Source organism: Protopterus annectens, chromosome 9.part0 (genome assembly GCF_019279795.1).
Source record: "Protopterus annectens isolate FY-2018-M chromosome 9.part0, PAN1.0, whole genome shotgun sequence".
NCBI classification, from domain to species: domain Eukaryota; kingdom Metazoa; phylum Chordata; order Ceratodontiformes; family Protopteridae; genus Protopterus; species Protopterus annectens.
Genome location: NC_056743.1, coordinates 1,925,262,064 through 1,925,276,944, shown reverse-complemented (window position 1 = coordinate 1,925,276,944; position 14,881 = coordinate 1,925,262,064). Strand labels below are relative to the sequence as shown.

The following is a 14,881-nucleotide window of genomic DNA, read 5'->3' as shown; positions in this document are numbered from 1 at the left end:
TGTGGGCAAGTGCATCTCTCTGCCCTAATCCCCCCTCTGGGGGAGATGCAAAGTATCTGCTGCATTTGGGTATTCATGGGAGTGGCAAAAAGATCACACCAAGGCTGGCCCGATTTTCGGAAGATCTCCTCCTCTATGTTTTAGTTCAGAGACAACTCGTGAGGCATTAAAATTGCCCTGCTGAGCTTGTCCGCTATCACATTGGATTTCCCCGGGATATGCATTACTGCTAGAAACCATTGGGAAGAAATTGCCCATTGCCATACTCTCAGCACCTCTCGACAAAGGGGGTATGATCTGGTTCCTCCTCGTTTATGTACCAGAATACCGACATGTTGTTTGACTGGATTACAATCATTCCTAGTGGAAGACGGTCCTGGAGTGCCTGCAACGCTAGAAGCACTGCTCTCATCTCTTGAACACTGATGTGCAGATGAGCCTCGTGTTCTTGCCATGTGCCTTGGACAGTCCTTCCCAGATAATGCCCCCCCAACCTACCTGGGAGGTGTCCGTGGTCCCTGTGGCTACAGGTAGTTGTGGCACAAAGGGTCATCCTATTGTTACATGGTCGGACTGAAGCCACCATAGACGATCTCTCTTGCATGAGTCTGCGATTCTGACTTGGTGAGACATGGGAAGTTCTTGTAATGACCACTGAGCAAATAGAAGCCACTGAAGAATTCTCATATGCATTCTGGCTAGGGGAACTAAGGTGATCGTTGAAGCCATAGTCCCTAGGACTTTCAAAATAGTCTTTGCCTTTGCTTTGTTTCTGGGTAAAAGGTTGGCTATTTGTTGCCTGAGAACAGAAACCCTTTCTGGAGGAAGTCATGCCATCATGGAGACTGTGTCGAGATCTGTTCCTATGAATGTAATATACTGACAGGGCAACAAGGTAGATTTTTGTAAATTGATTGTAATCCCTAACTGGGAACAAGTTTGAAGAGTGGTGTCTCCCGCCTGTTGAAGTAGATGCTTGGTGGTGGCAGTTAGCAGCCAGTTGTCTAGGTATGGAATACTTGGAATCTCAGACGTCTCAAGTGAGCCGTGACTACTGCCATGCATTTAGTGAATACTCTGGGGGCTGTAGTGAGACCAAAGGGCAGAGCTCGAAACTGGTAATGACTGGCTCCTCCCAGCCAGAAGTGTAGATGACTCCTTGATGCTCTGTCCATTTTTATGTGGTAGTACGCATTTTGGAGGTCTGTTGAGCACATCCAATTGTCTTTCCCTAAAAAGGGAAGAATAGACTGCAGTGTCACCATTCGGTACGTGGACCTCTTCATGGATTTGTTTAATTTGCTGAGATCCAAAATGGGTCTCCAGTCCCCTGTTCTTTTTGGCACTAAAAAGAATCTTGAGTAAGTTCTGAATCCTATTTGGTCTATGGGGACCTTCTTGGATGACTCCTTTGTCTAGCAACTTTTGAATTTCTACAGTTGCTTGTTCCCTTTGACTGGGTGGAGCACCCGGGATTGTGCTGATCTGTGGGGCAGGATGGCAAAAGGAAATGGAATAGCCTCTGGATATTATACTTTGCAGCCACTTGTCTCTTGTGATACCTTGCCAGGCTTCTGGGTACAGAGATACATGCCCCCTGACTGCCTCATGCTCCCTGACTGCCTCCTGAGTACAGCAGATGGGCCTCCTTTCAGGAGCGCTGGTAGGGCCGGCCACGAAAGGAATCACGGTCACCCTGGTTTTGCGGATCCCCTCTGCCTCTAGGATGACGTCTACCATTATTGCCTCCCCCTCTGCCCCTGGGGAAGGGTTCACATCATGCATCTTGAAAAACTCCCTGGGATCTTTTGAACCACATTTTCCTGCTCTTCTGACCTTTAGCATAAGGTCTTGAAGGTATGGAAAAACATACTCTAATGGCAGAGAGAGTTTTCCCTTCCTGCTCACATCTGGTGAGTGTGTCCATGACCTTAGGTCCAAAAAGTGAGGAACCACCAAAAGGGGCATTGGTAAAGGTAGACTTGTAGGGCTCCGCAAAGTTGCACAAGTACATCCATGAGTGCCTCCTCAGGGAAACTCCTGAACCCACTGCCCTGCTCACTCCATCTGTTACATAGGATATTCGTCTCATGGAGGAATTAACAATGGAGTTTAAGGTAGATTGCTGAGAAGTGACCTTTTCTGATACCTCCACAGCCAATGAACTTTGGACAGCATCTCCTAACTCCTTCAGATCTCTTCGTAGCCTCGTAAAGTGCGAAAGATAGTTCGGAGATCTAAGGGTAAAAGTCGCTGATGAAAAAAACGCTTTCCATATCTGTCCATTGTCTGGAAGTCCTTGTTCGGTGGATAGACAGATGAGGATGTTTCAGAAAGTTCCTTCTTGGCGGCTGCTGCTGCCACCACCATAGCATCTACAGGAATGCCTTTCGTGAGAAATTCTTTTTTCAAAGGTGCTGACAAGAACTTATCTGGCCTCCGGGGACAGATTCCATAGTGTCTGGTGACTCCCACACCTTTCGACTAACCAACTACAATAGCTCATTGAAAGGGGGAGACATCCAGGAGGCTGAAGGTTGAGCTCCAAAAGTCTTCAGGTACACTGACTCCTCATCAGAAAGGTTGATTGATTTCCAGCCGCCTCTCTGTTTCAGGATCTCTAGGATATCTGCGAAAGAGATATCTTCAGAAGATGACTGTGCGGACCCTTCTGACTCCTTGCGGTCAGTGTCAGAGGTGATGGACCATAAGGGGAGTCTATATGCTTCCTCTTGCATGTTCTCATTCAAGAAGCCTCCTCAGAAGAATATTCTGGAGAGGTCTCGGAAGAGTGAGCTCACCCAATGGGGCTCCCTGAGGCTCTGAATCTCTGCTGTCCTGTGGATGAGGTGGTGCAGAGACAGATGCCGGTGCTTTGGGGGGAAGAATACCAGTATCCTTGAGTAGAGCTGTAGGTGGGGACAGCACACTCCTCTTCAGCTCGAAGGTAGATCTCCCGGCTCCGAGGACACCACTGGTTCCGAGGAAACAGAGGGAATCCCTGGTTCCAATGAGATCAGCTCCGAGGCTGATGTAGGAGCCGAGCTCAGCCGAGCCGAAGCTCTGAGAGGTAAACTCAAACAAAAACTCTGGTCCAAGCACCCCCCCCCAGAAATGTTTGGCCCCTAGACACCACCGGATGGCACAGAGTGTGTCAGAGCAGGGGCCGGTTCTGAAATCTCCTGAAGGGGTCTCAGAACTGAAAAATCTATAGCAAGCGGTACCTGGCATTCTGGCTATGAAGATCCAGCTTGGCTCAGAGGAGTCATCATGGATGTAATAGTCAGTCTTGGCTGGCTTCGGGACTGGCTGGGTCGGAGCTGAAAACAATTTAGCCAGCGCTGGCGACTTCAAAATTCTGCGCACCTCCCTGTCCATGTCATCATCTGAAAAGTTCCTAGAGGACCTGGAGGAGAGGGCTGAGAGTGAGATCTCTCCAAAATAGGAGATCTCAAGGTAGGGGAGACCGGTAACAGATCAGTGGACTGGCTCCGAAATATAGTCTCTTTTGGCTCTGAAGGCCTTGGAGCCGAAGGACTAGATTTGTCCAAGTCTGTGATCTCTCTCGGTTCTGAGGGTTGTGGAGCAGAGATCATCGATGCATCAGAAGTCTTCTTTTGCAGCAGCTCTGAATGAGCCGAAGAAGCAGGAGAAGGCCGTTTTGTAGTCTTGTCACTCAGAGGAAGGTGACCTACTAGAAGAAGTGCTCGGTAGAGCCTCATCAAAAGAATGTTTCAGGAGCCCTTCAAGTATCAGTTTGTTCTTTCTTTCCTGCAAGACACGGGAGCTAAAAGAATGACAAAATGTGCAAGTCTCTTGGAGGTGAATGGCCCCCAAACAATAAACACAAATGTTATGCCCATCAATGATGGACATCTACTGACAGCATTTCTGACACTTCTTAAACCCTAATGGCCTGAGTTCCTTCTCTCTAGTTCCTTTGACATTTTAAGAAGGAAACCGCACTAGTACAATAAAAGGTAAAGCCTAAAACACACCTCTATAAGCAAATTAACACACACAAAAAATATTTAAAAGTTTTAAAATAGAAGTTATGTTCTTACCATAACGTTCCATGTTAGTTGTCTTCTTCTCGCCTTCTTTCTTGCTGGATGGGTTCGGAGCCGACCTCGGCTCCACTGCCACTCTAAAAGCTCGAGAGTTGGTTCCACCGGCTCGAGGCTCCCCTTATATCCCACAATGCTAGGCGGTATTACCTCAGATCTCGTTTGTAAGCTATGCCCAGCCAAAAATAACTCCAGAACCACTGGAAAAGGGAAAAAAACCCACCTCTATAAAAGGAAGGGAAGAAGGTGACCTGAAAAACCTGAAGAAGGAATATATGCACAGAATAGCATATACCTATCTACAATAGAGGTGGTAGAAAGAGAGGTCACAATCAAACTCCTCTAGGTCTGTCCAGGCTAGGGGGAAGGAGGGTGGGATGCAAGAAAGAAGGCGAGAAGAAGACAACTAACATGGAACGTTATGGTAAGAACATAACTTCTATATGTTAAGTTGTCAATCTCGCCTTCATTCTTGCTGGATGGGACTGCGTCCCTAGCACCTTGTCCCGGGTGGCCTATCGGAACAGACTCTTGATAACAGTGGAACCAAAGTTAGCTCTATGTCTAGAAGCTAAATCCAACTTGTAATGAGAAATGAAAGTGTGAGGAGTAGCCCAAGTAGCCGCTGCACAAATGGTGTCAATAGGCAGCCTGTCTTGGAAGGCTATAGAAGTAGCCAAGGCTCTGGTGGAGTGAGCCTTAGGTTTGTTAGGCAGCTTTTGGTGTCTAATTTCATAAGCAAAGGAAATCAGAGATATTAGCCATCTGGAGAGTGATACCTTCGAAACTGAAAGTCCCTTTCTGCCTTCTGCATAAGAGACAAACAATTGGTCAGTTTTCCTGATCTGTTTGGTTCTATCCAAATAATACCTTAACTGACGATGAACATCTAGCCAATGCAATTTTTGTTCAGACCTGTTAGAAAAGTTAGGAAAAAACACAGGGAGGTCAATGCTTTGATTTAGGTTAGATACAGAGGCCACTTTAGGTAAGAAGGATGGATTGGTTCGTAAGGACACTCTGTCTTTATGAAACAATAGATACGGTGGTCGACTGCTGAGTGCATGAAGTTCTGAGACCCTTCTAGCTGAAGTAATGGCTACCAGAAAGAGAGTCTTCCAGGATAGCAATTTCAATGAACAGGAAGCTGCAGGTTCGAACGGGGGAAGAATCAAAGATGTGAGAACTAAATTAAGGTCCCAAGAAGGAGGAGGATTTCTTATAGGAGGTCTGAGAAGAAAAACTCCCTTCAAAAAAGCTTTGCAAAGCTTGTGGGACATGATGGCAGAATCTGAGATGCCCACATGAAAGTTAGAAATAGCTGCCAATTGAACTTTAAGAGTAGAAGGAGATGAACCTGCATGGAAGAGTTCAGCTAGAAAATCAAGGACTATTTGGATGGAAGCAGTAAAAGGATCTATGTCCCTTCCTTGAGCCCAATAGGCAAAACGTTTCCACTTACTAAGATAAATCTTCCGAGTGGAAGATTTATGGGAAGCTATCAAAATATCTCGAACAGAGTGAGATATTTGAGGAAGCCTGGCTAAGGTTGGAATTGGAGGAACCAAGCAGTGAGGTTCAGAGAGGGGAGGGAGCGATGTAATTGACCCGATTGATGGATCAAAAGATCTGGAACTAAGTCCAGATGCCAAGGTTGCTCCAACAGAAATTGATGTAGAAAGGGGAACCAAACCTGCCGAGGCCAGTAAGGAGCAATGAGGATCAATGAGGCCTTCTGAGCGATAGCTTTCTGTATCACTTGAGAGATTAGTGGGAAGGGAGGAAATGCATACAGAAGTCCCCGGGGCCAAACCTGGACTAGAGCGTCTCTGCTGGGCTGGCCTGGTAACGGGAATAGGGTGAAATAATCTCTGCACTTGCTGTTTTGGGGAGTAGCAAAAAGGTCGCAGCAAGGCTGACCCCACTTGAGAAAAATTTTCTCCAGAATAGAATCTTTCAGAGACCACTCGTGAGGCATGAGTATAGCTCTGCTCAATTTGTCCGATTAGATTGGACTTCCGGGATATGCGTTGCTATCAGAAAGCGCTGAGAAGAAATCGCCCATTGCCACAGTCTGAGTGCTTCTCGACATAGGGATAGGACCTGGTTCCACCTTGTTTGTTGATATACCACACTACAGACATATTGTCCGTCTGGATTGCTATCGTTCCCAAGGGAAGAGAGTCTTGAAGGGCTTGCAACGCTAAAAGCACTGCTCTCATCTCTAGAACATTTATATGCAAGTGGCATTCGCCTGGTTGCCATATGCCCTGGACTGTTCTGCCCTGATAATGCCCCCCCCACCCGATCAGGGAGGCGTCCGTTGTCAGAGTAGCAACCGGAGGGGGAGGAACAAAGGGTCTTCCCAGGAAGAGCTGAGGGGAAGAAATCCACCAAAGAAGATGATTCTTGCATGCTTGCGTAATCATAATGGTGTGGGACATCGGAAGTTCCTGGTACGACCATTGTGTGAAGAGCATCCATTGAAGGATTCTCATGTGGAATCTGGCTAATAGAAGTAGAGGATAGCAGCCGCCATAATCCCTAGTACTTTCAGAACTAATCTTACTTTGGCTCTGTTGCTGTGGAAGAGAAAAGAGACCAGTTTGCGTATGTCTGCTATTCTTTGGTCCGTTAGTCTCGCAGACATGTTGACTGTGTCTAGATTTGCGCCTATGAAGGTAATAGCATGACAAGGCGACAAAACAGACTTTTCGCAATTTATTGAGATGCCTAACTTTTGACAAATGCGAAAGGTGTAGTCTCTGGCCATTAACAGAAGATGCTTGGTAGGAGCTGTGAGGAGCCAGTCGTCCAAATATGGAAACACCTGGAATCCTTGACGTCTCAGGTGAGAAGCTACCACTGCCATGCATTTGGTAAACACCGGGGCAGTGGTGAGACCAAAGGGCAGGGCTCTGAATTGAAAGTGACTGGTTCCCAGCCGGAAGCGGAGAAATCTCCTGGAGCGCCTGTTCATTTTATATGATAGTACGCATCCTGGAGGTCTATAGAGCACATCCAGTTTTCCTTTCCCAAAAGGGGTAGGATGGATTGTAGCGTGACCATCCGAAATCTTGTTTTCTTGACCAACTTGTTCAAGATACTGAGATCCAAAATGGGTCTCCAGTCCCCTGTTTTCTTTGGAACCAAAAATAATTTGGAGTAGATTCCGGATCCTTGCTGGTCTGCTGGTACTGGCTGAATGGCTCTTTTTGCAAGCAACTTTGAAATTTCCAACGCTGCTTGATCCCTTTGAGCAGGTGGAACATCTGGAAGGGATTTTTTTGATTGATTTGGAGTACGAAAGAACGGAATGGAATAGCCTTCGGAAATGATGGACTGTACCCACTTGTCTTGAGTTAGGGATCGCCAGGCTTCTGGGTACAGTGACAATCTTCCCCCGACTGCCTCTGAAGGTGGACAGTCGGGCAACACCTCAGGGATGCTGAAAGGGCTTATCGGAGAAGGTTTCTCGATTGCCCTGGTTCTGGACCCCCTGCCTCTAGGGCGACGTCTACCATTATTGTTCCCCCCTCTGCCTCTGGCGGAGAACCGACTCTGTGCGTCAGGCAAAGTCCCTTGAGATTGTTTGCGGAACCACATTTTCCCACTTTTCTGGCCTTTGGGGTAAGGCCTAGAAGGAGTAGAAAAACGGACTCCGACGGCAGAAAGAGTCTTGTCATCCGTCTCGCACCTAGTCAAGGTTTCTTTCACTTGAGGACCAAAGAGAGATGATCCATCAAACGGGGAATTAGTGAAAGACATTTTAAAGGGGTCCGCAAAGTTGCATAGCCGCATCCAGGCATGCCGGCGTAAGGCCACACCTGTCCCTGCGGCTCTGCTCGCTCCATCAGCCGCATATGAAAGGAGGCGCATGGAGGAGTTAACTATAGAATTTAGGGTAGCCAGCTGGGTGTTCATCTTGTCCTGAAAACCCGCAGCTGTAGGATCCTTCAACATGTCACTCGCTTCCTTGATCAAATCTCTTTGAAGACGAGTGAAATGGCATAGGTAGTTCAGCGAACGCATAGCAAAGGTCGCTGACGAAAACATCCGCTTCCCGTACCTGTCCATAGACCTAGATTCCTTGTTAGGAGGATGGACAGGCACCGAAGGATCAGCTAGTTCGTTCTTAGTGGCAGCAGCTACCACCATAGCATCCACAGAAACTCCCTTGGTCAGAAATTGTTTATCTGTTGGTGCCGTGATAAACTTTGCAGGTCTCCTGGGGGTGGGGTCTACTGAATCAGGAGCCGTCCAAGCCTTTTTTGCTACCACCTGCATGAGGGGGTCAAAGGGAGGGGACACCCAGGAGGTGGAGGGGCGAGAGCCAAACGCCTCAAGATACACCGATTCATCCTCCGAAGGGTTAAGGGCTGGCCAATTTCCCCTCTGTTTCAGGATTTCTAGAATGTCTGCAAAGGAGACATTTTCAGAAGGGGAACAGGGGGAACCCTCGGAATCCTCTAAATCTGTGTCAGAGGTGACAGACTCAGGTGAGTCTATGTGTTTCCTCTTACACTTTCTCTTCCTAGGGGGCTCCCCTGCCAATTCAGGAGAGGCCTCGGAAGAGGATGAGATCTCCACAGGGGATTCTTGAGGAGCTGGCTCTCTGCGGTCTGGGATGAGGGAGTGAGTAGACATAACCTGAGCACCGAAGAGGGAGGGGCGGACGGAGCTGACTGTGGAGTTGAACCAGGTTCCAACACACTCCGCATGACCTCGAACGCACCCCTGTCAGGCAGAGCCAGAGGTCCCCGCTCCGAAAAGCTGAGAACCCCCCTCAGCACAGACACTGATGGCTCCGAGGCCGATGTCGGAGCCGAACTCACCAGCGCCGAGGCACCGAGAGGGAGAGCGGGGTCGGACAAGGGTCCGATGCCACTCACCCCCTCGGAGTCGACGAGGGACGTCCGGTGCCGAGATTCTTCCAAGGAAGAAATCGGAGCTGACGATGGAGCCGAAGACATTTGTATCGGCTCCGACGCTACCACAGTCTCGGTTCCGAAACGCCCCGGCTCCGAGCTCAAAGGAGTCGGAGGAGGAACATTTTGAGGAACAGGGTCAAGCATCGACTGATGAGTCGGGCTCTGAAGCATTTGGGCCAGTGCCTCGGACTTAAGAAGTCGACTCACTACCCTCTGAAGGTCATGATCCGAAAGCCTCGATGACCTAGAGGAGTGAGATCTATGGTCTGCTCAGACAGCAAGGGAGATGCTGGAGCCGAATGAACGGAGCCAAGGGACGGTGACCTAGACCTCTTTCTAGATGTCGGCTCCGATGGTCTGATCGGAGCCGACACAGGAATTTCCAATGCCTCGGCTCCAGCCGGAGCTGAGGAAACCACAGAAGCTGCAGTCTGAGACTCATCGGCTCCAGCCGGAGCCGATGTAGCAGGAGGTTTCGAAGCCTTAGGCCTCGACTCAGAAGCTGGAGTCGAGGACCTAGAAGCCTTAGAGGGTTTGCCCGAAGTAACAGTAAGGGAACCCTCAGGCTTAAGCAAACCTCTCAAAATAAGTTTATTTTTTCTTTCCTGCAGGACTCTAGGGCTGAAGCCATGGCATACAGCACAAGAGTCCTGCAGGTGTAAAGGTCCCAGGCAGTAAACACAAGAAGTGTGACCGTCTGTCAGAGACATTTTCCGACAGCACGAGTCACACTTCTTGAAGCCTGAGACCTTTGAATCCTTGGAAATTTTCAAGGAACAGAAAAGTGTAACCACCACACAAAGACACAAACACACCGATTACACTATCAGTAAGTAAGTTTAAACTAAGTTAAAACTAATAAGTTTAGTTAGTTTAGTTTTTATATATCCCTACAAAAAGGCACATACACTCCACTATTAGGGATGGAAGGGCCCGAAGGCCTAAGGAAAGAACTTATAAGTTCTTGAGGTAAAAAGGGTGGATAAAAGGGTAGAAAAGGATCAAAATCCACTAAACTAAGGGAATAATGAGAAAAAAACTAAGTTAAAGGGGTTTAAATTAACTATTAGACTGATCTAATGACCTGACCTGAAGCCGGTAGAAACAACACACCTCGATCGCTGTAGCGGCAAACGAGATCTGGGGTAATACCGCCTAGCATTGTGGGATATAAGGGGAGCCTCAAGCCGGTGGAACCAACTCTCGAGCTTTTAGAGTGGCCGAGTCGGAGCCGAGGTCGGCAACGAACCCATCCAGCAAGAATGAAGGCGAGATTGACAACTTAACATCAAACACTATTACAACACTATAATAACACATCTAGTAAGACAGGAACAAGGTGAACAACTCTGCCCTCTAAATTAAACGGGCACTAGGCCCTCTAACTTAAACGGACCTATTAGAGTTGTGAGCGAGACAGACACAGAACAGGAAATTAGCTCTCTAACTAAAAAGAGCTAATATACACAGAAAGGAAATACAGACTAGCATCTACTACTGTAACCACTAACTACATCACTACAAAAAAGATGGGAAAATAGCAAAAAGGCCTTGCAACTAACGACAGCCAACAAAGAACCACACAATAACAAGATTAAACAGCACTCATAACTACAGCACACAGTTAAAATATGGTTCATAGGTTCATAGGTTCATACTAGGCTATCTGCCCTAGGGCATTTAAAAGCCTAGCCAGAGTGTGTGTGGCTTTCACCACCCCTTAGGATGAGAATACTATACCCATTAGTTTGCTGTGCCTCTGTCCAGCAGTGATACAGAGATGATTCCCGGGGTAAACCTACGATCTCCCATCCACTCGTCAAGATTTCTCTTGAACAGAGTCAGTGAGGGGCTCTGCCTCACATGGACTGGGATTCTGTTCCATAGTGTAGGGAGTCTCTGGGTGATGAATCTGTCCCTCCAGCACGTCCTATTTATATCCGTGTTGAGGTTTAAGTCTCTTGCTCTCGTGGCTCTGGTGGATTTGGATTTTTTGAGGTGGAGCATGTCCATTAATTCCGGGTTGGACATGGCCTTGTATGTCAGGCACAGATCACCTCTGAGCAGACGGTATGCGACTGACTAGAGCTGGAGTTTCTTCAGTCGGGCATCGTATGACATATGTTTGAGCCCCTTTATCCTTTTGGTGAGGAACTTTTGGGGTCTTTCCAACTGCTGCAAGTGTCGGGTAAGGTACATTCCGAATGGGGCATTGTACTCAATCATTGGTCTGATAAGTGAAGAGTACAGGGGTACAATGACCTCTCCTGATCTGGATGTGAATCCCTTCATGATCAGGTGGGCAATGTAGAAGGTCTTCCTAACCACTTTGGCAATGTGAGTGTCAAAAGAGAGGTTACTGTCAACTTGGGTCCCCAGGTCCCTGATAACTTCTTCCGTGTTTAATGGATTACCACCTATGTGGTAATTAGGGGTTACCTTGTTTTTCCCAAAGGGTATGACTATACATTTTTTGGCATTTAGCTTAAGGCCATGGCTCTGGCACCAGTTATCCATTTCTATGAGACCTTTCTGGAGAATGTCTGTGTCTGATGGAGTGTCAATTATGGTGCCCAGTTTGCAGTCATCTGCAAATTTTGTCAGCCACAATCCCCCCTATGTTTGCCTGCACTTCAGAAAAATAAATGCCGAACAAGAGGGGGCACAGGACTGAGCCCTGTGGGACACCGCTCGTGACCGGCTTAGTGTCTGACATGGCACCAGCAACTCTAACCCTGTGTGTTCTGTCCTTGAGCCAGTTTGCAACCCATCTTGTGACATATGGGTTTACATCTAAGCTGGTGAGCTTTTCTATGATGCCCGAGTGGGGTATTGTGTCGAACGCTTTTGCTAGGTCAAGGTAGGCTGTGTGAACTGCCTTACCCTCATCAATGGCCTTAGTGACTGTTTCAAAAGTCGACCAAGTTCAAGAGGCAGGATCTGCCCTTGACAAAGCCAAATTGGGTAGGATCCAGTGTCTGTAGGTCCCCAATGTCTTTATTTATGAGTTCCATTATGATCCTCTCCATAGCTTTGCAGACAAGGCTCGTCAAGCTTATGGGGTGGTAATTTCCAGGGTCCGTAGAAGCACCGCCTTTGTGGAGTGGGACCACAGTTGCCGTACACCATTCTTTGGGTACGTATCCTGTAGTAAGGCTAAGATTAAACAGCAGCCTTATGTGTGGGTTTAGTTCCTCATTGAGTTCGTGTAGCACACAGCCGGGACACCGTCCGGTCCCATTGATGCTGTGTTTTTTGCTTTAGAGAGAGCAGCTCTCACCTGGGCATCTGAGATGTTTGGGAGGCTAGACTCTGGTGGGATAGATATTTCTCCTTTTGGGGAGGGGAGAAATTTGCACTGAACCTGTCTGCCAGTATGTTGGCAATGTCTGTGGGTTCAGTGATTTATTTTTATCATTTTGGACTAATTCTGAGCATATCTGGGAGTTTCCACCTAGGTTTCTAACATAGCTAAAGAAGGCTTTATGATTGTCTTTTGTGTCATTAGCGATTTTACTCTCAAAGTTGGCCTTGGATGATTTTATGAGTGATCGTAGTTTTTTGCTAGTATTGATCAGAGATGCCTTCCCATTTAGGGATTTTGCTCTGTTATGTAGTAGCTTTCTCCTCTTGTTGTAGAGTTTGTTTATGGCTGGAGTCCACCAGACCAGGCGCCTGCCTTTGGTGGAAAAGGTCTTGATTTTATTAGGGATTGCTTGATCCATACATTCCTGGAGGTGCTCGTAGAAGGCATTTGTAAGGGTTTCAGCAGCGTGGGTTGTGGTTTCCACTGGCTCGGGGACCTTGAAGGATACCACTCCAGTCTTAAGAAGTGTGAAGTTTGCTTTTGAGAAGTTCTTCACTGTGGTCTTTTTTGCTGGGGGTGGGGGCGGGATGTGGATCTCCAGTGAGATTAATTTATGGTCTGATCACACCAATGAGGGATATACTTCCGGTGTGGAGCATTTTGTCCCCATGTTTGTGATGATCAGGTCTAGTATATTTTCTCCTCTTGTGGGAATGGTGACTAGTTGTTCCATAGCATTTGAGTTTATGAACTCAAGGAACCTTTGGGCTAGGGTGTTGGGGCTTGAGTAATGTTCCCAGTCTATGTTTGGGTAGTTGAAGTCACCCAATATGATGGTGTTTGGAGAGACATTCATACTCTCCAGTGTCTTCAGGAAGGCTGTGTTGGTTTCCTGAGTTTGAGAAGGTGGTCTGTAGCATGTTACAAACTGTAGGGCAGTTTTACCTATGGTTAATTGCACCTGGATGGTCTCCGATGCTTCGTGTGTTGCCACTAACCTGGAGGTGTGGGTATCCTTTATGAATATGGATACTCCCCCTCCTTTTGTGGTTCGGTCCGGATTTTGGGGCCGGAACGCATGATATGAGGTATAACCTGATGGTGCTGGGGTGCTCTCAGGAGCCTTGAACCAGGTTTCAGTCACAGCACAGGCATCGATGTTCTCCATACTGAGGAGGGCTTCGAGGGCGTGCATCTTGAGGTTTAGACTTCTGGCATTGAGCAGTATTACCCTTAGTTTTTCTCCATTTTTGTTTTCTAGGGTGGTAGGTTTATCATTTGAGCCTTGCCTAAAGAAGGCACTATGGGGGTGGCAAGAGCCTTTGCCAATATCCGGAAGCCCAGGGGTGACAGGTGCAAGCCGTCCCTTGCGAAGCAGCGTGGCTTGTCAAGCATGTCATCCCAGGCAGACAGACATTGGATCCCCTTAGAATGACACCAGTAATTAAGCCAATTATTAAAGCTGATCATTTTGTCTCTGTATTGTGGCATCATTCTTGGTGAGGGTAGGATACTGCTCAGGGTCAGGGTCATACTGGCCTGGGCTACATAATCTGAGAGCTCCTCTATGTCTCTTTTCATGTAGTCCAGGAGTGCGTCTCAGGTCATTCACACCGGCATGGACAATGACTGAGTCATACTTGTACTTGCTGTGGAGTGACCTGAGTGCTTGTGTTATGTGGCGGATTCTAGCGCCTGACAGGCAGCTTACTGTGATCTTTTCCTTGTTCAGTCTGGTGAGTGGGACGTCAGTGTGTCTGACTATGGAGTCACCTATAACAAGTGTGTCTGGCATTGTGTTTGGCCTTAAGGGCTGTGACTGTTTAGCACACCGACTTTGAGAACTATGTGTTGCATGTCTTATGTCTTGAGGTGGCAGTTGCTTGGGTGTCTGTAGTTTTGGTAGATTTTTGATCAGTGCCTCCGAGTATGTCTTTGTGTGTTTATGTGTTTGTTTTGCAGTTGTGATAGTTCTATGTGAAACTGGGTTTGTGGTGTGCGTGGTTTCCTTCTCCTCCTGTCTGGTCTTGCCAGTCCTGAGTTGAGAGAGCTCAGCCTCCAGTTTGGCTATATAGTTGCATCTCTCACATGTATTTGTGTTTTGTGGGAGAAGGAGTGGGTTGTCTGTGTACATGAGGCAATTGTAACATTGCCTCAAGATGCCCAGATTCACCAGCTGAACAGGAGAGGACGCTAGCAACTGACCCTTCGACATGCTAGAAAAAGTGAAAAAGTTTGCTGTGTAACTGAGTCAGAAGGGACCTATAGGGAAATGGGTACTCAAGGGGATTCTAGGCTAATGTAGTACGTTGTTTAGTATACAAGTACTTTACCTATATAAAAATGCTTTAGGAGCAAGTGCTGAGCTTTTGAGATAGAGAATAGATTGTTTAGATTGCAAGTAGAGACGTTCTAAGGGAAAAATTGAAGAGCAGACTTACGGAGCCAGAAATAGTTTAACCTTGTTTAACCGGCGCTGCCCGATGGTGCTCTATGGGCAACTCCGCGCTAAATCACGCTAAAGCGGGCTTTATAGCAGGGGGTTGAAAAGAGCTAGGAATTGACCCAAAATGGCC

At 47.5% G+C, this 14,881-nt stretch overlaps 1 protein-coding gene across 1 annotated transcript in view; it reads right to left on the bottom strand.

Annotated features, from left to right (window-relative positions):
- Positions 1-14,881, bottom strand: part of MAN2B1 (mannosidase alpha class 2B member 1) — a 1,009,708-nt gene that overhangs the window by 226,972 nt on the left and 767,855 nt on the right. The gene's annotated exons all lie outside the window — the stretch shown is intronic.